General features: G+C 41.6%; 1 protein-coding gene across 1 annotated transcript in view; it reads right to left on the reverse strand.

Moving 5' to 3' along the window:
• LOC109393959 (putative polypeptide N-acetylgalactosaminyltransferase-like protein 3) overlaps nucleotides 1-25,650 on the reverse strand; it is a 347,307-nt gene that overhangs the window by 136,229 nt on the left and 185,428 nt on the right. The gene's annotated exons all lie outside the window — the stretch shown is intronic.

The following is a 25,650-nucleotide window of genomic DNA, read 5'->3' on the forward strand; positions in this document are numbered from 1 at the left end:
ACACACACACACACACACACACACACACACACACACACACACACGGGAATTTATCCACAGAAGTCTAACTGACAGGAAGAACATGGACTAAGGCTGTAAACAGCTCCCTCGGCTTTAACAGTGGACATCCCACAGAGCCTAGAAGGATGTGAATTCCCAGGAAAGCATCACATCCCCTGGCAACTCGAAGGCCCCCAGATCTACTCCAGTCACAGGAGGTTCTCCATCACATAATGACAAGACTTGTATTCATTCCCTTTCCCACTTCTCTGAAAACAGAAATTTATTTTCTGTGATATCAAGATCAGAAAGCAAAGTCTGAGTAAGCAGCTCAGAGTCGGTCTCAGGTGAACATCATTTTTCTGCCTGACAATCACTTTCACTATCCACCATGGTTTTCAGGAATCCTGACATCTTTTCTGCCTGCCACCATCCAAACAGAGGCAACATCAACTGAGAATTAGATTACTCCTGCCCTTGCTACCTGCTTCCTGGTCTTTAATCCCTAGTTCCACATCAATGTGCAACAAACATTCCAACAATATCACCTTCACCACACTCAAAAATCTACAAGAACTCTTCCCATGTTAAGTACAATCACCTGTGCTGGGTTTCAAAAACACCTGTGAAAGAGCATTACTGGGGGAATAGAGAATCGTGAGACTACTTTGGAAAATAGTTTGGCAGTTCTTCAAAATACTAAACATAGTTACCATATGACCCAGCAAGTGCATTCTTAGGTATATACCCAAGAGAAATAAAAAGATATTGCTACACAAAAACTCATAAACAAGTGTTCCTAGGAGCATAATTCATATTAGCTAAATGTCCATTAACTGATGAATGGATAAACAAAATATGTTCTAACCATACAATGGGTTATTATTTGGCAATAAAAAAGAATGAAGTATACACTATAACATGGGTGAACCTTAAAAACATTATGCCAAGTAAACAAAGCTAGTCAGCAAAGACCACAAATTGTATGATTCTATAATATTTACATGAAATGTATAGAATATGCAAATCTCTAGAGATACAAAGTAGATTAGTATCTGCTTAGGGCTGAGGGGTTTGGGGAAGAAATGGTGAATGACTGCTACATGTAAGGGGTATCCTTTTGGGTGATGGAAATGTTCTCAAGTTAGACTGTGGTGATATTTACTCAACTTTGTAAATATACTAAAAACCACTAAATCATACACTTTAAGCAGGTGAATGATATGGTATGTGAAAAGTATCTCAATAAAGCTATTTTTAAAACCTACTTGTGATAGACAATTCCTGTTCCAGCAAGATGGAAGGGTAAACTAACATAAAAGCTTTCTAGTAAAGCACCTAGAAATGCTGAATACAAAGCTTTTAAAATATTTTAAATACACAGCTGAGCTTGCAAGAAAGAAAGGGAAACTCCCAGAGGTAAGTTAAAATCAGAGTTCAGACTGTATCTGCTAGAATGGGGTTAAGGATGGATTGATCGTTAACTAAAGGCTCAAACATATTAGAGCTGAAACATACACAGGATGTGGAACCTTTTATGCCTTAAATGTTTCATAATTTTTAATTATGAAGGCACAAGTTCCCCCTGTCTACCCAAAACCCATTTTTGGAACCTATTTCAATATATAATCAAATTAAGATGACAAGTGTCCTTATAAGAAGAGATAAATTTGGACATAGACAGAGAGAGACACACAGAAGGAAGAATGCCATTTGATGACAGAGCTAGATATTGGAGGATACAGCTACAAGCCAAGCAATGCCAAGGTCTGCCAGCAACTCCCAGAGGCCAAAAAGAGGCAAGGGAGGATTCTTCCCGAGAGCGTTCGGAAGGAACATGGCCCAGCCAACACCTTGATTTTGGATCCCTAGCCCCCAGAGCTGTGAGACAATACATTTCTGTTGTTTTAAACCATCAAGATTGTGGAAAATTGTTACTGAAACTAATACAATGAATAAAAACAGCAACAACAGCAACAACAAAAAAACAGAATGGAAATGGGTAGAAAAAAATATATGCCAGCCAAATACTAATCAAAAAGAAACCTGGCATGGCTCTATTAATATCAGATAAAACAGAATTCGGGGCAAACAGCCTTATAGGATATATAAAGTCATTACATAATTGCAAAGCAAGAATAAACCAGGAAACTATAAAGAATTATAAACTACCATGCACTTAGCAACACAGCTTCAAATTACGTACAGCAAAAACTGGCCACATTACAAGGAAAAATCAATGAATGAACAATCTTAGTGGGGAATATTAATACATTTATCCATATTCAACAGATGAGAAGGACAAAAATTTAGAAAAAATATAGAACTGCACAACAAAATTAACAAATTTGATCTAATGGACCCTGCACCTGACTTTCTAATAAGTACATGTTCACTACAAGGGTAAATGGAATATTTGAACAATTGACAGACTACAAACAAGTCTCAACCTCTCTTAAAGATAATCTCTGAATATAAAGCAATAAAAAAAGAAACCAATAATAAAAATACCACAAGGAACTCATACATTTTGGCAATTTAAAAAAGACTTCTAAAACAATCAGGGTCAAATAATTAATCATAGTGCCATTAGAAGATACATGAAACTGACAGACTATTTAGGATAGTGCTAAAACAATACTTGGAAGGAACTATATTAATGCATATATTGGTGGGGGGGTAGGGAAAGACTGATAATTAATAAGGTAAGCATCTAACCCAAGGAGTCAGAAAAAGAAGAGAGGAACCCCTCCCCTCCCCCCAAAAAGCAATACATAACAAAAAAGCAAAAATTAATGACATGCACACACACAAAAGAAAATAAGCAAAAATAAGGAAGGAGGAAGAGGGAGGGTGGGAGGAGGGAGAGGGGGAGAAAAAGTGAGACAAAGAGAGAGAGAGAGAGAGAGAGAGAGAGAGAGAGAGAGAGAGAGAACATGTTCCTTTCAGAGAGGATTTGTATTTGTCACAGTAGACACAGCACCTAGGGTCCCCAATATTTTGAAAGGCCCAGAAAATGTTTAAATTCATTTTAAAATAATAACAATACAGTCATAAAATATAGTTTTTAATATATTTTTTATAGTGGAAGAAACCCATGAAAGCCAAAGTGCCTAGAGACCACAAAAGTCCTGGATGCAGTCCTGGTTCTCTTGAGTTTAGAATTTTATCTATAAATGACAAGGTGCCTAAACAAGTAACAAGATGTGAAACAGGATTTGTAAATTTTACTTGTAAGGTGGATGGCACAAGGATAAACCTCAGGCTCTAAAAGTAATGACATCTACTATTTATTGAGCATCTTCTGTGTGCTGGGCACCCTGATAAGCACATTACATGTGCCTTATTATTGCTTCATGTAATCTGACAACCTCATGAGGAAGGTACAATCATCTCTATTTGACAAATGAGGACACTGAGTCTGAGAATGTAGTGACTTTGTTAAGGTTCCATGGCTGGCAAAGATAGACCTGGGTTCTAGATGAGAGATATAAAGGAGGATAAGACCTGGGGTCCATGACAGATGAGGAGACAAATTCTGGGGCTCTTGCAGCATTCCAGACAAAGGATGGCAAGGCCCCATTTTAAGGCAGTGGTGGAAAGATCTGGGAAATATTTAAGAGATACCATCATCACAAGGCAGGAGACAGACAAGTGTTAGGGTAAGAGAGAGGGAAGAAGTGAGTGAACTTGGAGTTTCCAGTGATCCATACCACTTACAGGGATGGGACATATAGAAGAAAGTTTGAGAAAATGAGTTCTATTGTCTACATGCAGTATACGGTGCATTCATGGACATTCAGATAGGATCAGAGCTCCAGTAGGGGGTTAGAACACATGAGAATGGAAGGGCAGACAGCAGAGGAGGCTGGAGATATGAACCTGGCAGCCATCAGCATGGAGGGGGCCGTAGCCATGACAGAGGGCAGGGGTTGGGTAGGTGGAGGGATGTTTAATAGCAAGAAGGAGAAAGATTCTCTGACCCTACTCCTCTTGTTTACTTCCACCATATCTAGAGTAGGAATCACATACTTCAAAGCTTATTTCTTCTCTGATTTGTATGCATGTTCTTTCATCAAAGCTACATTTGAAGCTCAAGACTTCAAGGAACTGGGACTTAAAGGATTACAGAGACATCTCAGTATGAACCAGTGGTTAAGCTTCCTGCTTGTCTTCATGAATCCATTTGAGCATCCTCTCTCCACGACTGGTGATTACTGTTTCGTCTTTCTTTTTCTCCCAATGCTTTTATACCCATTTGTCTATTAGACTGGCAGGGTAGACATGACCATGATCACTTAGAGATGCAGAAACGGAGGCTCAAGGATTAATTATTTGACCATCCAAAAGTAATGGAGATGGAATAAGACATTTCTCCCAACCCTCAACATACACATAAATGCAGTTTTCAGGAAATTCTGTAGGAAAGAACTAAGCATTGAAAACATGTTGGAGAATGGTAAATAAATGGTACTAATCTCACAGAAAAAGAATATTGTGCAGCGATGAAAATGAATGGCTAGCAGATAAATCTCATTGACTCAATGTAAAGCAAAAAGCAAGCATCAAGAGTGCATATAATTCAACTTATACAAATTCCACTTATAGGAACGTTTCAAAACCTAATAAAAAGATAGTTTAAAGATACAAACTTATGTAGTGAAATTATAAACAGCCATAAAAGAGAGAGTAGATCATGACTGGGGAAGGAAACACAAAGGACCTTATAAAGGTCCTGGTAATGCTCTATTATAAACCTTGGGGGTGGATGTGAATAGTAGTCATGATATAATTATTACCTAACATGTATGTGATATATATAATGTGTGAACTATTGTGTAATAAAAGAAAAATAGTAAAGGGACGACTGACAGTGGGCTTTCCTCCTTTTTTGTGTACTTCTGTTCACTCATCCTGGATTTCCCTTTTCCTTCCCCAGTACTTGTTGATTTTTCTCACAAGCCACAAAATCAGACTTCAATGGTTTGCCTGCCACCATGGAGCCCAAGAGTCAAGGAGGGAAACTATCAGAATGGGGCCAAATGGGCCTTCAACTTAACTCAGCAGCTTCAGTGGAAAACATCTGATTCTTCTTCTTATTTCATCTCAGTGGTTTGGTTGGCACATCTCTTTCTTCCTTTCATGATGCAGCATTTCTTTTGTCAATCTAAAGAGATAGCTTCCAATATCAAGTCACTGAATGCCATCTCGGAGCTAAAATGCATCTCAGTAGTGCTTGCCCAGTGTGTTCCCATTGGCAGCCTTTCCAATACAGGCAGAGGAGCCAGGAAGGAAATTTATTATAAAAGGACATAGAAATTAAGACTAGGAATGCACACATCATGGATGGGGAAGAGACTTGATCACTGCACTGCACACCTGAAGCTGATGTTGTATAATATTGTATGCCAACTATAAGTGAATATATATATATATATATATATATATATATATATATATATATATATATATATATATATATATATAGATATGGGACGTGGAGTATAGTGTGGGAGTGGAGTCAAGGGAATTGTAATAGATATGTATGAAATGGGGGGGGAAGTGGGGCGGCGGATTGGGGGAGGGGGGTTGTCACTTCGAGGGGTAAAAAGTATAACTATTGCACTGTGTTGTGTAGCTGAAACTAATTCTAAAAAATGTGTATTTCATAATAAAAATAATTAAAAGAAAAAAAAGAATACAAAATTACAAAGTTAAAAAAAAAAGACTAGGAATGCATGGACACTACTAAGAGAGGAGATCCAAGATGGCAGAGTAGACGAACTATGCTAGCCTCCTCCCTGGAGAATCATCTGAAGTTTAGCTGAACAGAATTCCTATAACTAAGGATATAAAGAAGAAGCCACGTCAAGACTGGTAGTAGGGGCGGAGACATGAAACGGACGGGTCCCACACCCATGTGTGCCTGTTGAAAATCAGGAAACATGTCTCAGCCACAGAGGTTCCCCACAAAGGAGCAAGGGACTCCAGCCCCCACACCAGGCTCCCCAGCCCAGAGTACTAGGAAGTGTACTATGAGCCCCCACAACTTCTGGCTGTGAAAAACAGTGGGGTTCCGACCTTTTGGGTGGGATGGAAGGCTATGAGAAACCCAGACATCCTCTTAAAGGGCTCACACAGGCACTTACCCTGGCTCGGGCAGAGGGATGGTGACTCAGGGGGTGTCAGAAACATATGGAGTGAGACTGAGTTATGTAATATCGGGGAGAGGACTGGAGGGATAGTCCTCATTTTCCCTGTGTGGGGTTCTCTTCCCAAGAAGCAGCAGGTGGGTGCCATCATTCCTTGAGCCCACCCCCTATGCTTATGGTTAAATCTGAATCTGATTGGCCTGGTGAGCTCCACTGCTCCACCCTGCTGACTCAGCTGGAACCCTGTTTGCATACTGCAGGAGGCTTTATCAACAGCTGAACCTTACGGAAGCAAGCCTGTGACAGCAGGCCTTGGAGTGTCCTGGCTTTTTGTGGAGCTTCCCCAGACCTGTACTGGTGGCAGCTGACCTCAGTTTGCAGTGTGGCCTTCCCCACCCACCACCATGTATAGCACAGGCAGCAACCAACAGTGGATCACTTGGTAGTCCCTACCAGGTAGTTCCCAGCTGGTGACAGGCAGTGCTGACCTGGGCCTGCACCAGAGCCCCTCTCAAGAGGCCCCAGAACAAACACACTTGGAGGTTGGCTTCAGACCAAAGCAGAGCACAGCCCAATTAGACCCACAAGTGGCACACACGAAGGGCGGTCTCAACAGGCACCAGAGCCCACTGGGGAAAATCTTATACCATGGGGTAAGCCCCTTGCACAGCATCCCATAAGCTGTGGATGTGGCCATACCCCAGAGCCAGAGCCTGAGGGTCAATACAACTGACTGACATGTCAATAGCAATCAAGGCTCAACTATAACAGGAGGGTACACACAACCCTCACTTCTGGAGCACCTGACTCAGGTGACCAGGAAGACTGTGCCACTAGACCCCAGAAAACCCCTACTACATAAGGCCACCAGGCAAGACTCGAGACACAATACCCCTACCAAATACATAGAAACAAACACAGAGAGGCAGCCAAAATGAGGAAGCAAAGAAATATGTCCAAAATGAAAGAACAGGAGAAAACTAAAAAAAAACCCAACCCAAACAAATAACTAAATAAGATAGAGGCAAGCAACCTAACGGATACAGAGTTCAAAACAATGGTTATAAGGATGCTCAAGGAACTTAGTGAGAACTTCAACAAAGAGATAGCAAGCATAAATAAGGACACAGAAACCATAAAAAAGAACCAGTCAGAAGGTGAAGAATACAATAACTGAAATGAAGAATGTACCAGCAGGCTAGATGAAGCAAAGAATTGAATCAATGATTTGGAAGAAAAGGTAGCAGAAAACACCAATTGGAACATCAAAAAGAAAAAAGAATCCAAAAAAAGGAGGATAGTTAAGAGACCTCTGGGACAACCCGAAGCATAACAACATTCACATCACAGGGGTACCAGAAGGAGAAGAGAGAAAGTAAGGGATTGAGAATCTAATTTTGAAGAAATAATTAATTAAAAATTTCCTAACCTGGGGAAGTAAAAAGACATACAAGTCCAGGAAGTACGCACATGCACGCACACGTGCACGCACACACATGAAAAGAACCCAAACACGCCCACACTAAGACACATTATAATTAAAATGGTAAAGGTTAAAGACAAAGAGAGAATGCTGAAAAGAACAAGAGAAAAGCAGTTAGTTACCCAAAAGAGAGCTCCCATAAGACTATCAGCTGATTTCTCAACAGAAACCTTGCAAGCCAGAAGGGATTGGCTGGAAATATTCAAAGTGACAAAAAACAGGACCTACAGCCAAGATTACTTTATGAAGCAAAGCTGTCATTTAAAATTGAAGGACAGATAAAGAGCATCCCAGACAAGAAAAGGCTAAAGGAGTTCATCACCACCAAACCAGTATTATAAGGAATCTTAGAGGGACTTCTTTAAGATAGAATTTTAAAAAAAAATAAAAAATATGAATAAAATGGCAAGAAAAACATAGTGTGGCTGAATGGATAAGAAAACAAAACCCTTACACATGCTGCCTACAAGAGACTCGCTTCAGATTGAAAGACACACACAGACTGAAAGTAAAGAGATGGAAAAAGTTGCTTCATGAAAATGCAAATGAAAAAAAAGAGCTGGGATAGCAATACGTATAACAGACAAAATAGACTAAAACAAAGGCTATAACAAGAGACAAAGAAGGACCCAGTAATCCCACTTTTGGGTATTTATCCGAAGAAACCCAAAACACTACTTTGAAGGACGTGTGCATCCATATATTCATTGCAGCATTATTTACAATGCCCAAGATGTGGAGGCAGCCTGGGTGTCTGTCGATGGACAAATGGATAAAGAGAAGGTGGTACATATGCTATCTTGTACAATTAAGTTCACTAACTTGTTGCTAATCTTTTTTGATATCAGAGGGATTATTCATTATGAATTTGTACAAATTGGACAAACAGTTAACCAACTTTACTGTTTGGAAGTGCTGAAAAGGCTGCATGAAAAAGTTAGACGACCTGGACTTTTTGCCAACAATTTATGGCTCTTGCATCACAACAATGCACCAGCTCACATGGCACTATCTGTGAGGGAGTTTTTAGCCAGTAAACAAATAACTGTATTGGAACACCCTCCCTACTCACCTGGTCTGGCTCCCAGTGACTTTTTTCTTTACCCAAAGATACAGGAAATATTGAAAGGAAGATATTTTGATGACATTCAGGACATCAAGGGTAATACAACGACAGTTTTGATGGCCATTCCAGAAAAAGAGTTCCAAAATTGCTTTGAAGGGTGGACTAGGCACTGGTGTCAGTGCATAGCTTCCCAAGTGGAGTACTTCAAAGGTGACCATATGTGATATTTAGCAATGAGATATGTAGTGCTTTTTGTAAGATGAGCTCATGAACTTAAACTCGTATATAATGGAATATTGTTCAGCCATGGAAGGGAATGGGTTCTTGCCATCTGTGGTGACATGGATGGACCTGGAGGGTATTGTACTGAATGGAGTATGTCAGACAGAGAAAAAAACAAATGCAATGTGATTTCGTTTGTATATAGACTCTAAGAACAAAATTAACAAACAAAACAGAAACAAACGCACAGGTACAGAGAATATTTTGATGGTTGCCAGATGGGAGGGAGGATTGAGGGGTTGGGCTAAAAATGGGAAGAGATTAAGAAGTACAAATTGGTTGTTACAAAGTAGTCATGAGGATGTAAGGTATAACATAAGGAATATAGTCAATAATATGGTAATAACTATATATAGTGCCAGGTGAGTACTAGACTAGTCAGGGGGATCACTTATTAAATTATACAAATGTCTCACCACTATGATGTACACCTGAAATTAATATGACAATATATTGAATGTCAACTGTAATTGAAATTGTTTTAAAAGGGGAAGAAAGGTGAAGAGGAATATAAGATTAAAATTTCCTGTTATAAAACAAATAAGTCATGGGGATATAATGGACAGCATAGGGAATATAGTCAATAATATTGTGATAGTATGGTAAGGTGTCAGATGGTTGCTGGACTTATCATGGTGATGACTTCTTTAGGTATATAAATGTTGAATAACTATGGTGTACCCATGAAACTAAGATAATATTGTATGCTAACTATATTTTTAATAAAAATCTTTAAAAGACAAGGAATGCATGCTAATCCTACCAAGGACACACAGGGAATGATGGCTCCCACTGAGATTTTCTTCCCCTTCATGTGGCATTATTTCTTCCATCATCAAAGGTACCCACTTAGCAGCCTCAAAAGATCACCCCTCACAGTGCGATGTGACCACTATGAATTATATGTTTTATGGTCTATGTGCCCTCATTTCCTCCCCAATTTCATCTCCCAGAAAGGTTCAACAAAGCAGAAATTTTTTCTCTGGCATTTTAATGTGCTTACTTAGCAGGTCCCAGAAACTGTTGGCAAAGATAAACAAGAGTTCAAGTTCACCAACAAAGCTCAAGTTGGTCTTCACTTAGCTGGGAAAAGGTGCCAATGGAGCAACTTGGGATGACTCCATGAACCAGCGAGCCTTCTTTTCTGAAAGCGCCCGTTGCTCTTTGGCAGCAATTGCAGCTGCTGCAAACTGATAGAAACTTGGAGGCATGGACGTCACAATTGGCAAAGGGAAGAAGCAGCAACAAAGAGGGAAAAGGAAGAGAATGGGGTGGCTGCTTGACACCAAGCCTGGGAGGACTCATGATTCCCTTCTGCTCCATCTGGAGCTGCCTCCTGAGTTATTTTAGCTGAAGACTGCATAACCAAGTGGTGTCCTTCGACAAGAACAGAGGATAAAGGCAGGAAGAAGAAACTGAGGTCAGTCATCTCATATCCCCTATACTGAATGTTCTCTATTCTCTCCATATCCATGCTCCACCCTTCTTCCCTGACGCACGCCCCAAGAGACAGACCTATATAAAAAGCTTCAAGGCTTCCCTTGCTTTGGGTTGGGGTCAACCAACAGGAGGCACCTTGAAGACACTGATGGATAGAAAGACAGAGAGGTTGGGATATTTCTCCCCCCAGTTCCCTCCCAACTGGGCAGTGGTTTGGTAGAGGCTGCATTCTTCTGTACCCAGTTGCAATCAGGCAGCCCTTTCTGAGGGTCAGCCTAGGCTCACAACTCATACTGTTCTGTCAGTCACTCCCTCCTCGGGCCCCTTCAGACCTTGGCATAGCAGCCACTGCCTCCTCTGTTGCCAGTCCAAGAGTCATTCACCATCCTTCGTCATTCCTTGCTGATTTCCCTTAACTCTGCCCAAACCATTGTCAATATTTTGCTAAATCTCTTCAATCACCCCTTCTGAGTTTGCCATCTCTTTCCTGCTGGGAGCCTGACAGGTACAGCATCTTACTTATCCCGTCTAGGTATTCTCCTTAAGGCCAGGGATGTGGTAATGCCAGTGCCTGACACATAGAAAGGTCTTAAAAGCCATTGAATATATGGATGAATAGAGATAATAACTGGAGATTGAACTTGGGGCCATTTATTGCAAAGTGATGTTGAGGACGAAAATTAAATATACATAGGAAAAACATCTACTATGAGAAGAGGGATTAAGACTACTATTATAGTATATTTATATTCATAAAGAAGAAGAGAGTCTGCACTGATGAAAGTCACAGAGAAATCAAGCCTGGAAAAGGCCATTTGGTTTGACAGTGAACATAGCCCTGGTGACCCAGGAGATAGCCATGTCAGTAAAGTAAGTGCTTCCATAGTGGTAGAAGCCTGGGCTGGGGCATGTACATGATCATGGCCATGTGTCAATAGTTTTGTATCCCAGCCATAACCAACTAGAATATAGACTGTAAAAAAACAAACAAACACACCTATTTGTAAAAGCAATAAACATTGCAGTATACCTAGTAAGTTTAAACAATAGGGAGAAAATTATAAAACTTTACTAAATGGAATAAAATAAGACATACATAAATGGGCATAGGGAGACATGATTTTGAACTAGAAGATGAAATGCTATAAAGATACAATTTTTCCTTTTTAATATATGGTAAATCCTCACTTAACTTCATTAATAGGTTCTGTGACTTTAAGTGAAACAACATATAATGAAACCAGTTTTTCCACAAGCTAATTGATATAAACAGAATTAAGTTCCTATGGCATCTTATCAATGTTATAACGAAATGACACTGAACAAAATGATGTTATTCGAGTGCCTGCTGTATAGGCTTAATGTAATTCCAGTTGAGATTTTATTTTTTCTGGAACATAACAACGATTTCTAATGTTAACCCAGAATAACACAGAAGGAATAAAACTTAAAACATTTTTGTAAAAGAAGAAAAATAAGGGGTTGTCCTAGCTAATATTAAGTTAGGATGTAAAGCAATAATAATTAAAGGGGCATGGTGCCTGAGATATATTACAAATATCCTGGGAGGTAAGGCTCTAAATTATTTTTCTCAAATAGTCATTCAATTTCCCCAAAACACTAAATAATAAAAAGAACTTTCACTTTTTAGAAATTATTTATTTTTTTCAGTTACAATTAATTGATATTCAATACTATTTTATATTATATTCATTTCAAGTATACAGCATAGTGGTTAGACATTTATATAATTTATGCAGTGATCCCTTCTGGCATTATACGTAGTTGTTGCAACATTATTGACTATTTTCTCTATTCTATACACTACATCCCAATGACTATTTTGTAACTATCAATTTGTGCTTATTAATCCCTTGACCTTTTTCAACCAGCTCCCCAAGCCCCTCCCATCTGGCAACCATCAGTTTGTTCTCTACATCTATGAGTCTGTAATGTTCTGTTTGTTCATTTATTTTGTTCTTTAGTGTCCACATATAAGTGAGATCATATAGTATATTTCTTTCTCAGTCTAACTTATTTCACTTAGCCCTCTAGGTCCATCTATGTTGTTGCAAATGGTAAGATTTCATTCTTTTTTATGGCCAAGTATTATTCCACTGTATATATGTACCACATCTTCTTTATCCAATCATCTATTGAGAGGCACTTGGGTTGCTTCCATATCTTTGCTATTGTAAAAAGTGCTATAATGAACAGAGGGGTGCTTGTGAACTGCTGCAACAATGTTGCTAACATTTTACTGATATCAGCAGGATTATTCATTATGAATTTGTACCAACTGGAGAGTTTACCAAGTTTACTATTTGGAAGTGCTGAAAAGGCTACGTGAAAAAATTAGACAACCTGAACTTTTCACCAACAATTCATGGCTCTTGCATCACGACAATGCACCAGCTCACACGGCACTATCTGTGAGGGAGTTTTTAGACAGTAAACATATAACTGTATTGGAACACCCTTCCTACTCACCTGATCTGGCCCCCAGTGACTTCTCTTGTTACCCAAAGATAAAAGAAATATTGAAAGGAAGACATTTTGATGACATTCCAGACATCAAGAGTAATACAATGACAGCTTTGATGACAATTCCAGAAAAAGAGTTCCAAAATTGCTTTGAAGGGTGGACTAGGTGCTGGCGTCAGTGCATAGCTTCCCAAGGGGAGTACTTTGAAGGTGACCATAGTGATATTCAGCAATGAGGTATGTAGCACTTTTTCTAGGATGAGTTTGTGAAGTTAATTGTCTGACCTTGTATATCTTTTTGAATTAGTGTTTTCAATTTCTTTGGATAAATACCCAGAAGTAAAATTGCTGGGTCATAAGGTAGTAAAGAACCTCCACTATGGAAATTTTAGAAATTCCCTTCTAGTGCAGGCAAGTCAACACCTAATCTCTACAGGACATCTCATATGGATGATGAAACAGCTTCATCTGTGTCACATGGAGCCTGGGAATCTGGAGACGCAAATGCATGATATCTGCTCAGCAAGAGTAAATCACTCTGCCCACATCTGACTTTGGTTGGGCCCAGGCTACAAAAAAGTCTGCAGTGGTGACAAAAATAAAAAGCCAAAGTTCTAAATCAACTCCAAGCTGCCTTACCACCTCCTTTCATACAACTAAGGACATAATTTCTCCAAGGTCACTGTTTAAAGTTACAAGTTTATAGATAGCTGGCATTATTCTTTCAGAAATAGGGATGTTACTCACAACAGATGTACAAACTCCAAAATAGATAGAGACTGCAGTAAAATGTAGTCTGGTGCCTTGTCATCTCAGGAAGCTCTTCATCGTCTCAGCAGCCACAGTGCAGCGTGGGGAACCACACACACACACACACACACACACACACAGACACACAAACACACACACACAGCCAGAGAGGCTAGCATGTCACACGGCCCATCTTCAGTTGGACAAACATGGATTAGGTGGTCTCTGCAGAGAGGTCTGACTTCTCCTGAAGGTCAGAGTCCCAAGGAGATGCCATGATGCTAAAGAATTTGGAAGTTGATAAAAGTGATAGACAATCAGGACATCGCAAAAATACACTTAATAGTGAGCAATAATTCCGAGTTCATTCCTGTCCAACTTCCGTGTCTGCCTGGGAGAGTGAGCAGCCTTGCTGAGGAAGATAGCTTGATAATAGAGATAAATAGGACATCTGAGAATTGTGTGAAGAGGAGCCATGAAGGGACTTAACCCTACCAGCTAGTAAAACATACCGAAAAGCTCTAACAATAAAGATCATGAGATAATGGAACAGGAAATGACAGCAGATCAATGGAACAGAAAAGCTAGTCCAGAAATATTGCTGAAAGAAGGAGAGGATAGTACCATTTTGGAAACAAATGTTAGTGATAATTGGTTAAACTGACAAATGTTCGCTAGATACAAAGCACTATAATAAGCAGTTTAATTACATACCATAAATATATACAATATTTATGTTAAACATATATGCTAACTGTATATATAATATATGTATATATATGCTAAATACATATATTTAAATTCATTAATTCATATATATATGTAATATTTTTTAAGTCACTACTCAAATGACTCTTGGTGCTCGTTCTGACATATCTCTTGACTCTGTTCCTCCCCTCCTCTCCATGATTTCTGCCACCACCTGAATTCAAGCTCCAGGCATCTCTCCCTTAATTCCTAACACCATCTTCAGAGAGAGCTTTCCACGTGCAAATGCAAATCTGATCAATGCTTGCTTAAAGTTCATTAGTGCATTCCTGCTGCCTATGGAGAAAAAATTTAAAACCCTCATGCAGTATAGGAAGCTGCTCATTGGCCGACTCCTTGTCCAGGTCATCCCCTGGCCTCTGCCCCATGGCATCCTTTGCATTAGCAATCCCACTCTCTTCTCATGCTCTAAAAGCTGCTGCCCCTCAGTGCTGCTGCCAGTCATCCTTGCTCTTCACCACAACCCACAAACACTTTCTGAACTTTGCCCTACCCAGAAAGGCAGATACTGCTCCTTGGTGGACACCTCACTTCAGCATCGCTCGTATCATATTATATGCACTCACAAAAGCACAGGCTTCTGCCAACAGGAAGACATCTTTGTGTCTTACCCATGCTCTGGCACATAGTGAGAACCTCATACAGATTGTACCATGAATGAATGGCTGAATGAGCAAAGTGAGTGAAAAAATGAATGAACCAGTGAATGAGTGCATCACAAGCTGTGTTGGCCAAATTATATTACTACATTGTTCTAGTGTTGACACAGAAATCTCTTGAAGACATCTGAAACTAGTAAGCATTGCTTCATGAACGCATGTCAAAGCATTATTGATTCCCCAGTTCAAATATTAGTATGGTGATCTTGACATTCATTGATATCTGCATTATGATGCTTTTGACATTTTCTGTCCTATATCCTCAGTGTTTCCAGACATGAAGTCCAAAGTTTATGTTAGTCTTAATATCCTGAAGTCATAGAGTGCAACTTGGTGAAAGAGAACTGAGTAAATTGCCCTGTAAGTCTAAGGCAATAGGGCACTTGGGGTCCAACTTAGAATCCTGAGTTGGAAGGAAGGAGAGGTCGACTGGCTGTACCCCTCCCATCTGGTGCAGGAATTCCAGAGAGAAGGCCACCCAGCTGGCAGCATTCCTCCAGAGCAAAGAACGTACCACCCTGCAGGGCAGGGCATTCCTGATTTACAGTTCAAATAGACAAAATTTCAAAATTACGTAGTTTGATTTCTTTTACACAGTGGTCTTACTTCTCTCTTCTATATTTATCATGCATATAATTACACTTTTATGTAATTTTCAAATATTGCAAGACATTATCATGACCTGTCCTCATATCTTCTTTTTTCCAGGCTAAACATATCCAGTGCTTCAACCACCTTTGTATGATCATGTTTTCAAATTTTCCAGGATTTCTTAGTCTGTTCAGGCTGCCGTTTACAAAAATCCCATAGACCAAGAGGTTTAAACAACAGACATTGACTTGTCACCATTCTGGAGGCTGGGAAGGCCAAGAGCAAGGTGCTGGCAGGGTTAGTTCTTGGTGAGGCACCCCTCCTGTCTTGCAGACAGCTGCCTTCCTGCTGTGTCCTCACACGGTGGAGAGAGAACAAGCCCTTGCATCTCTTCCTCTTCTTGTAAGGGCACTAATTCCAGCATGGGGCCCCACCCTCATGACCTAACCACCTCCCAACAGCCCTGCCTCTTAATACCAACACATTGCAGAGCAGGGCTGCAACATATGAATGTGGGGGTGACAAAAACATTCAGTCCATAACACATGGTAATTCACTGCTGAATTCTGTCCTAGAAGACAAACGATGACTAATAAGTCTCACAATTTGGGCAACCCCCTTGGAACCCAGAATACTGGAAGCACATTTTGCCCATTAACCAAACTGTTCATGCAGCATTTGCAGTTCCAAGAGATATGAATCATTGTTATGTGCTTGAAGTGCCTTTGGAACAAACTGTCCATAAATTTTCAAGCTGCAGTTTTATATAAAATGACATGTCTTACATGTATTATGAACTTTATACTTCCTGGAATCTTTCTACAATGATTATTTAATTTGTTCCTCAGAATAGCCCCAGCCACATTCAGCAGATGAGAAGAGGGAGGCCCAACCAGGATGAAGAATATTCCTTTGTGACTGAAGACAGTCACAAAGGGATCCGGAACCTGGGTTGGTGTTCCAGCTGGCCAAGCATGCCTCCATGAAACCCATTCTCTGATTTCAAGTGATGAGGAGTATCACAAAAGCCACTCTCAGTGCCAACTTAACTCTGGCACACACACCCTTTTGTGTGGAGGTGACAGACACCTAGCCCCAGCCTGGCCCCTGCTCTGGCTGATGCATATGCCTGCGTGTGTCAATGAAAAGAATATTTCTAACAAAACAAGGAAGAGTTGGGCAATCGTTAGGATTGCTTGGAGCAGATGGATGAAAGCAGATGGAGCAGACGCTGGCTGCACAGGTTAATTGAGTCACTTAGCCCCACATCACTTATAAAACTGCAAGGGGGAAGAAGCTGACCTAGAGCCAGGCAGGAAACATGCTGAATTAAAGGAAGGCCCCTGTCATGACCTAGGAAATGTGCTGGCATCAAATGTGTGCAAGACACTGCAGACCAGGCCATGTGCCATACTCACTTAGAACCCGCCAGGCCCAAGGGTTCAGAGGAAATTCCCGTGCCTCCCTTCTCATGCCCTGAACCTCCTTCTAGGGTTTTATGTCTAAGAGGAGGAAGACAGGGCAGTGAAACTTAACAAACACTAACCTTGACCAGATTCTGCAAAAATCATATTACTTTTTAATATCATGTGTAGATTTTAAGTGGCAACAACTGTGTCATGTCATAGAGGGTAAATTATGAACTCAGAAGAGCGATAAGAGAAAACAAAAGTGAAACATCATAGGAAAATGTTGCTATCTCCTTTATCCCCCAAAATCATCAGTATCACCTTCCTTCAACACACCCACCCACCACCAACAGTATCATCCCTAATTAATTATTAGAACCTGGAAACTACAAAATACCCATTCTCAAAAAGCTATTCAGAAATGACACAAGTTTAGAAAACAAACATCCACTTCCTCACAAAAAGTCCCTGTTTACAACATCCCATTATTAATGAGTCAATTTCCTCCTTTTTTTTTAAAAGATTTTTATTGGGGAATTGGTGGATGGGAACAGCACTGGGGAATTGGGGAAAGGGGAACAGACAAGTTGCTGTCATTTTGTTCTTCAGTCTAGTTGTGGAGTCTAGTTGTGCTTCACTGGCCCAAGTTGGTACCATCATTGCACTCTTCCCTGGTGAGGCAGATCAGTTGCTGGCTTCTGGATGGCCGCACACTGCGGCTGCTGGCCGCTCACGCTGGCTGCTGGCTACACACGGTAGCCCATGGCAACCCACTGCAGCAGGAGTGACTCATGGCAGCCCAGCTCCAGGTTGAGCTGTTGTTCAGCATCTTATCTGTAGAGGGCAGTGTCACTGGCCCTCATATGTGGGTTCCGAACCGGGGCCCTCTGGCATCCCAAGCCAGTTCTTAACCATCGCGCCACTTGGCTGGCCCTCAATTTCTTTCTTGAAGCTACTCTCCGAAGTGGTACATTGGGTTTTTGTTTTGTAAAGATATACTTTCTTCCCACCACATCCCTCGAAAGAGCACACATCCCCCTATACTGACATTGGGCCTGACCATTTTGCTGGGCAGTGTTCTCCCCAACACTTAACTTTGGGCTTGGCCAAGAGGCTTGCGTTGGTCCACAGGGGACTAGAGGCTGTGACCTGAGCAGAGGCTGGAAACGTGCTTGCACTGTTGGGCTCAGCTTTCTGGCATCATCGTGACCACCTGCTTTGGGTAGCCTCTTGGGCCAAGGAGGATGAGAGACACACAGAGCAGCTGGATCCAATCTGAGGCTCAGAACCAAGCCCAGCTGAACTCAGCCCAGGTCAGCTTATCTGAGGGCACATGAGAGAAAAGAAGCTTCAAGAATAGCTGAGTTTTACATTTTTGACCCGAGCAACAAGAAATATTGGCCATTGGTGCCATTTGTGAGGATGGAGAAATGGGGCAGGAAAAGGTTTTGGATATGAGGGGGTGTGACACAAAATCAAGAGCTTGGTGGGGACAGAGTAAATTGGAGGTGCCTGTGAAACACCCGGATGGAGACGTCAAGCACAGGATATGAGATGAGGTCAGGCTTGGAGATAAAATTGGAACTCACTGGTGTCTAAAAGGGATTTGAAGATGCGTTCCTGAAGGAGTCACCTAGACAACAGAGAAAAAGGAGCCTGAGCCCTGAGCCCTGGGCCCTGGGCCCTGCAGTGAGTAGGGGCCAAAAGAGAAGCGCTAAGAAAAGAGAGCTGAGAGGAATGTAGGTGGGAAACCTGGAAACAGTGGCGTCTGAGGGCTGTCCCAGGGATTCGCTGAGGCAGAGACTTCGGGGAATTTTGCAGGACCAATTGCAGGGAACCAAAGCCTAGAGTAGGTTCCAAAGAGAAGAGGTGAAGAAATGGAGGCAGCAGGTAAAGTTAATGCTTTCAGGGGGTCTGCAATAAAGGAGAGCAAGAAATGTGGAGCTGCCTCTATTTACGGATCATTATAGAAAAACAGTGACCCTAACAGAACAACAACAAAGTATACATAAAGCTCAGCATGCACAGATGCGTCTCTGCAGACCCTAGGGCCTGTTCTCCCTGGTTGGCCAGTGTCCTCAGCAAAACGCCTCCCGCAAAGCTCGCATGTGTAAAGTGAGGACATGGACTACAAAGTGTCCGACTCCCTATAGCTCTCCGATTCCATGTTCCTTTCTCTGCAGCTCCAGTGTGAAAACATATGTGACAGAACGAGGACACAAGCAAGAAAGCACATCCATCAGTAAACGAAGAATGCCTGAAACCAGGAGATTCCCAAAAGCATCCATCATGGCAATTCCACGGTTCTGAGTGACCTGTGCAGTGAGGAACTGGGAGGCCTCAACATCTGACTCAAACCTCAGAGCGCTGGGCACTCCAGCAAACCCACAAGAAGGGAAGTTAGAGCAGAGGTCTTCCTTATCCAGGCAGGCCCAGAAAGCAAGACACAAGCTCCAGATGTGTGCACTAGACATACAAGTGATAAAATTCAGCTCCTTGAAGAATTGGTAAAGTCAGCAGATATGAAATAGCCACCCCCACCTCAAATAAATATGAAATGACCAAATACACAAGAACCCAGCCTCTCAGGATCTCCCAGGGCCACGGCTGTCCTCCACACTGTGGCGAGGGTGGCATCCAGACTCAGAACAAATGCCTCCAGAGGTACAGACTCACCAATGAGCCCCAAACAGCCCACTCCGTGGGGCCCATTTGACATGTTCTCTAAATAGTCAATGTCAGCCTCATCATTGCGTCTTCCACTCACTGGCCTTAATTCTGCCGGGAACACAGAAAAGGCTGACTCCTCAGAGCTGCAGAGCTGTCCTGTCGACACAACCCCCAGGCTCAGGCATCATCTGACCGCAACGGATTTCTCCATCCTCACCCCTCCCAGTGCCTCTCACTCGCTCCTCACCACTCCGTGGAACATAGTTGCTTCCCTCGCAGTTCCCAGATGAGAAAACAAACAGCAGGCACAGGAAAGGTAAGTGTTCCCTGGAGAAACACACAGCCCTGTCTCTGACCATGGTTAACAGACTTGCCCAGCTCCACGGAACAGTCTGGATAGTCTCCTAAAGAGAGATGGAAGCAGGTATAACAGACCACAAGGAAATGCATGCACATCGATGCCCCAGTTACTCTCCACCTCCCAGAAAAAAAGGGCCTTTATGGCCAGACTTTGTGGAAATAATGTATGAAAAACACCCTGAATTTATTGTTTTTGGCTTGACAACATCTGGAAGCCTTTGGGCTAATGACCTACAGAATATGTGTATCCCAAGAGGCCCCAACACTGAAATGCCAGTTCCCATTTCCAAAGGGCTGGGGTGGATGTACATGGAAAGAGTGTCTTTGTTCTCTTCCTTCTGGCAGCAGGACCACCCTCCCAGCCATGCTGTCAACCCCGCCAGTGCCACAACATTCAGGAGGTGTGAACAAGCACTCTGCCTTTCTTCCCTCTGGAAGTCAGCAGGAGGTGCCCAGGCCACACTGGCACTCATTTAATTTGGCCTGGAGAAGCTCTTTAACTTGGGATGTATTTATTTATATCCCTCCTTGTGCAACAACAACAACAATAATGATCAAAGTGAACATCAGGAATCAAGAGAAGAACTGATAACTAAAAAGTGATAAAATGAAATCATGGATTGATACTACCTCAGCTCCTGATCTGGGGCAGGTGTGGGTGGGTACAGGCAGAGATGGGCAGAGTGTACAGGTGTCTTAGGACTGTCCAGCCATTCCTACCTGATGGGGCTCCAGTGACCACAGTCAGGGACCCAGCCCAGCATGTTCTGACCTGGTTCTAACCTGCAGTGTCCCCCTGAGCCCCAGGTGGCCAGCCTGTGAGGCTCTTAGCTTCCCTTGGCTTCTGCTCTGGTTCCAGTTGCAGACACAGCAGAACGGCTGGTTACCTTGCAAAGTTCCCTCTCCTGCATTGGACAGACTCCTGCCCCATGCTCGTTGGGTGCATTACTTGACACTGGGCTAGTGACCTCCATGCTCTGCTGTGTCCAAGCCTCTCCACCTGCCCTCCAGGCTGCACTCACCCTCTGCTCACTGTACCCTGGGTCAGGACGTCAGCATTCCAGTCTTAGCTGAGGCCCCACAGTTGGCCAGATAACAAAACCCTCAGTGATCTCTCCCTCTCTCTGTCTCTCTCTCTTTCTCTCAATCTCTTGGACACTCAGTTTCACATCCTATAAATGAGCAATGATGACTTTAAGCTCATACGACAGAACATACACCGACAGGGGAGCACAGTGCTTGGCAAACAGCGGAGGCTCAAATAGTAAGAGTGCTCTTGCGCACTGCTGGAAGGGGCATAAAGGGTGCAGCCATTTCAGAAAACGCTGTAGAGTTCCTCAAGAGGTTAAACACAGTGTTGCCATATGACCCAGCAATACCATTCCTAGATACATACCCTAGAGAAATGAAAACATATGTCCATGTTAAAACTTATACACAAATGTTCATTGCAGAATTATGCATAACAGCCAAAAAGTGGAAATAACCCACATGCCCATCAGCTGTTCAATAAATAAACAAAATGTGGTACATCCATAAAATAGAACATTATTCAGTCATAGAAAGGAATGAAGTGCTGACACACACTACACCATGGATAAACCTTGACAATGTTATGCTATGTTAGAGAATCCAGACCAAAACACACATATATTGTATGACTCCATATATATGAAATGTCCAGAATAGGCAACTGTATAGAGACAAAAAAAATAGTTTAGTGTTTCCAGGGCAGGTGGAATGGACAGTGATTGCTAATGGTTAGGAAGTTCCTTTTTGGGGTGATGAAAATATTCTACAATTAGATGGTGGTGGTTTGCATACTTTAAAAGGCTAAATTTTATGGTATCTGAATTACATCTCAATAAAAAATAATAGAAAATTAAAATAAGTAAAAGTAGAATATGCAGCAAAAAAAAAAAGTAAGAGATCTTTACCCCTCATTCTTCAACTTTCTTGTTTCCACTTCAAGATCACATGACCATTAAGCTCAGAGCAGCCTCTTTGGGCCCTAATGCAGTGAGCTAAGACTAAAATAGAAAAGGTCTTTACCTCTTTTTTTGTTGGGTCATGTATCTAACTCTAACTCTATATCTACCTATTTATCCATCCATCCGTCCATCCATCCATGCTTCCGTCCATCCATCCATCCATCCATCCATCCATCCATCCATCCATCCATCCATCCATCTTAGTTCTATTTCCTTTCCTCTCCTGCTGAATCTGTCCTACCTAATTCAGTTACTACTGCAAAATGAATTAGAAGCAGTTTTATGTCATGGTTACACACACACACACACACACACACACACACACACACTTTTCTGTTTTTCAGGAATAACTAGCCACTATAACTTTTCCATTCCATTATCTGCAGAGTAGTAAACTACAGACCAAAACTACATTCCAGTAGTGTTTTCTTTTATAAAGGTAGAAAAACTCACTGTCCCTCTAAGATTGAAGGTCTGCCTTTCCTCTGCCCGTAATGGCTAACAGTGAGCTAAAATTAAATAGTCTTTTTTCCAAATGCATTAGGTGAAGGCTTTTTTTTTTCAAGTAGACAACCTCATGAGCTCCTCCTGAATTTTTGTGACATCTCACATGACATTATGTACCCTTTAACCCCTTCCCAAGGCTAACAACTGCAGCAACTCCGCCCTTCACATTTAATTTCTGTTTAAAACCAGGTTTCTGAGGGGGCTAGGCATCCACCACAATAGTTACTCTGGAAGGATTCCAGTGAGCAGTAACTGCCTCAGACCTAATATGGAATCACTGCTATGCAAACTGTCTTCCTGGAGAGAAACTCAGTCAATATACATTTTCTCCCCAGACTAGCTTGCTATGTCCTCTAATGACCTTTGCTGAGCTATGGCTCACCACTTTTTAAGGTAAAAAACTCTCCTGTACAGAATATTCATCTGATTCATTGAAGATTTTTTACTGAGGCTATTTTCATTCTTGATAATTATTCTTTCCTAAAAAGAAACAAGCAAGCAGCAGTCTTTGTTGCATTGGACAGTTGGCCACACTGCAGGAGAAACTTTTATCTTCAATTGCTCTATTTCATTTACTCTTTCAAATGTCAACTCACTGGAAGAGTGTCATTCCAAACACTCAAACAGCTGGAAGCAGGAAGCACCCTGAAAATGTGGCTTTGCCCTCCTGTAATCTACAGTCTGGACAGGGAGCTGAGATACACCCACATTGCTTAAATGGTGACAATAAAGACTCCTGAAAATACTTTTTACTATGATTCAGAGAAGTGACAGGTCAGTATGGGCTTAGAATAACTATTCATGTTCATAATCCAAGGATGCTAAGAAATGAGGCTCCTAGGTCAACAAGTGGAAAGTCTGGGGCTCTCTCCCACATGGACTTTGAGTCGAGATTTCATAGATCTCTCTTTGGGGAAGCCCTCACCCACCAAGCCCACCAATGTGAACTTCCCCAGTGAGCACAGCTAGAAAGGGCTGCTACAATGGTCACAGACAAACCAGACATAATTCAATGGTCACAGACAAACCAGACATAATTCCTGGCCTCCTGCTTCCTACAGCTGAAAGGGGAAGATGGACATTGTGCAACTAATTATACAAGTAATGAATTTCAATTAGGTAAAGTACAACAACTAAGGTGTAGAGCATGCTAAGAGAACATGTAACATGGCTCATTACATGTTGTTACATGTCAAAGGTTACATTACCTCAGAATGTAACCATATTTAAAGAGAAAGTCTCTAAAGAGGTGATTAAGTTCAAATGAGGCCGTTTAGGTGGGCCTTGATCCAATCTGACTAATGTCCTATAAGAAGAGGAAGAGACACTAAAAACAAACACACAGAGAAAGACCATGTGAAGAAGATGGCCACCTACAAGCCAAGGAGAGAGGCCTCAGGAGGAACCAACCCTGCCAACACCTTGATTTTGAACTTCCAGCCTCCAGAATGTGAGAAAGTAAACTTGTTCTTTAAGCCATCCAGTCTGTGGTATTTTGTTATGGCAACTTAGCAAACTCATACACAATCACAGACAATTCTGCTAAATGTTCTAGGGCTTTTTAGTAGTGGTGACATGGAAGCAAGGGTTAACATCAAGGTTTTGATCCAGGTCAACAGGTAATGATGAAAGGAACTGGTAGAAGCAGACAGAGGGAAAGTTGGTATACTCTAGACAAATGCTCCCTGCCATCTCAGTGATCCCAGGGTCCTTCTTAGCTTTTGCATCTTATGCTCTCCCACACAGGGACTGGTGAACAACTGCAGGGTACGTCCATCCATATCCTTAAAAACGAATGCTCCTGTTCCCTCTCTAGCTTATCTCAGGAATTACAATGAGTTAAGCAAAGGCGCTCCCAGCTGTGTCCTCCACATAGTTCTACACTGACAAGCTGTGCTGCCCTGATTAATTTCTCTACTGCCCTGGATTTCAGTTTCCTCATTTATAAAATGCAGACGTTGTCCTAGACCACAAGTTTTCAATCCGTGCTCTAGAGAAAAGAGAAGCATGAGCTGTGATCCCTCAGCGTTTTTGAATTTTTTATGTTATTCATACTTTAGTCTAAAAAAAAATTCTTCCTCCTTCAGCCTTTTTAAAAATAAGCTTAAATATTTATTTTTTAAAACTCTCTATTTTATTCTCTCAAAAAGTATTCTCTTACCAACCTATTTTTAACACTTGTCTTAAATATTATTCCATTTATTTTGAATCTTTTTAGTCAAAGCTATAAATTTTAACTTTTTATTTCCTTTATCAAAACTCTCAGTTATTTTGTCTTCATGTTCTGTTTATTTCCAATAAACATTTTATCTCCTGTTTTTACTTTCTTTCTTTTCACTTTCTTGCTTTTAGAACTATTTTAGCCTCCCCCCTCCTTGTAGGATACTACCTTTTGTAGTCTTCCTTTCCTATTGTATGATTGAGCATTTGTTTCTTTGCCAACATGATGGTGGGGGTGTAGAATGGGGAGGCTGCTACACCCACCCTGGGGACACTGGAGGCCTTCTTTCTCCCAAACACCCCTAAGCTGCCCAGTGAGGCTCCCTCAACCCCAGGCTCCCCCAGCCCTCCTAAGGCAGCTCTAAAGAAGCACACCATTCAGGTGGTTCTGAAGACCTTCGAGCTAACACTCTCCAGGACAACAGTATACAGATGGTACATTTGAGCTACCAGAGGGAGAATTCAAGAAACACAGCAGCCCTTCAATCCTTCTATGAGGAATTTATTGCTGGAAAATCAATACTGTTATGTATTGATAGATAGATAGATAGATAGATAGATAGATAGATAGATAGATAGAGATATTGATATTGATATTGATATTGATATTGATATATATTTTGGGGCAAAATATGCCCCAAATCCATCACAACACAGAAGAAGTAGTAAATGGAGGCCACTCACAGAGAAGAAACCAGGCGATCACTGGCTTTGCTTTCATCCAGCCTGCCAGCCTCTGGAACACTTATTTCTGAATTATCCCCTCCCTTGCCTACCTTCTTGGCTGAATTCTGGGAAGATATCTTTGGCAGGGAGGA

This window comes from Hipposideros armiger, unplaced genomic scaffold (genome assembly GCF_001890085.2).
Source record: "Hipposideros armiger isolate ML-2016 unplaced genomic scaffold, ASM189008v1 scaffold_400, whole genome shotgun sequence".
Taxonomy (NCBI): domain Eukaryota; kingdom Metazoa; phylum Chordata; class Mammalia; order Chiroptera; family Hipposideridae; genus Hipposideros; species Hipposideros armiger.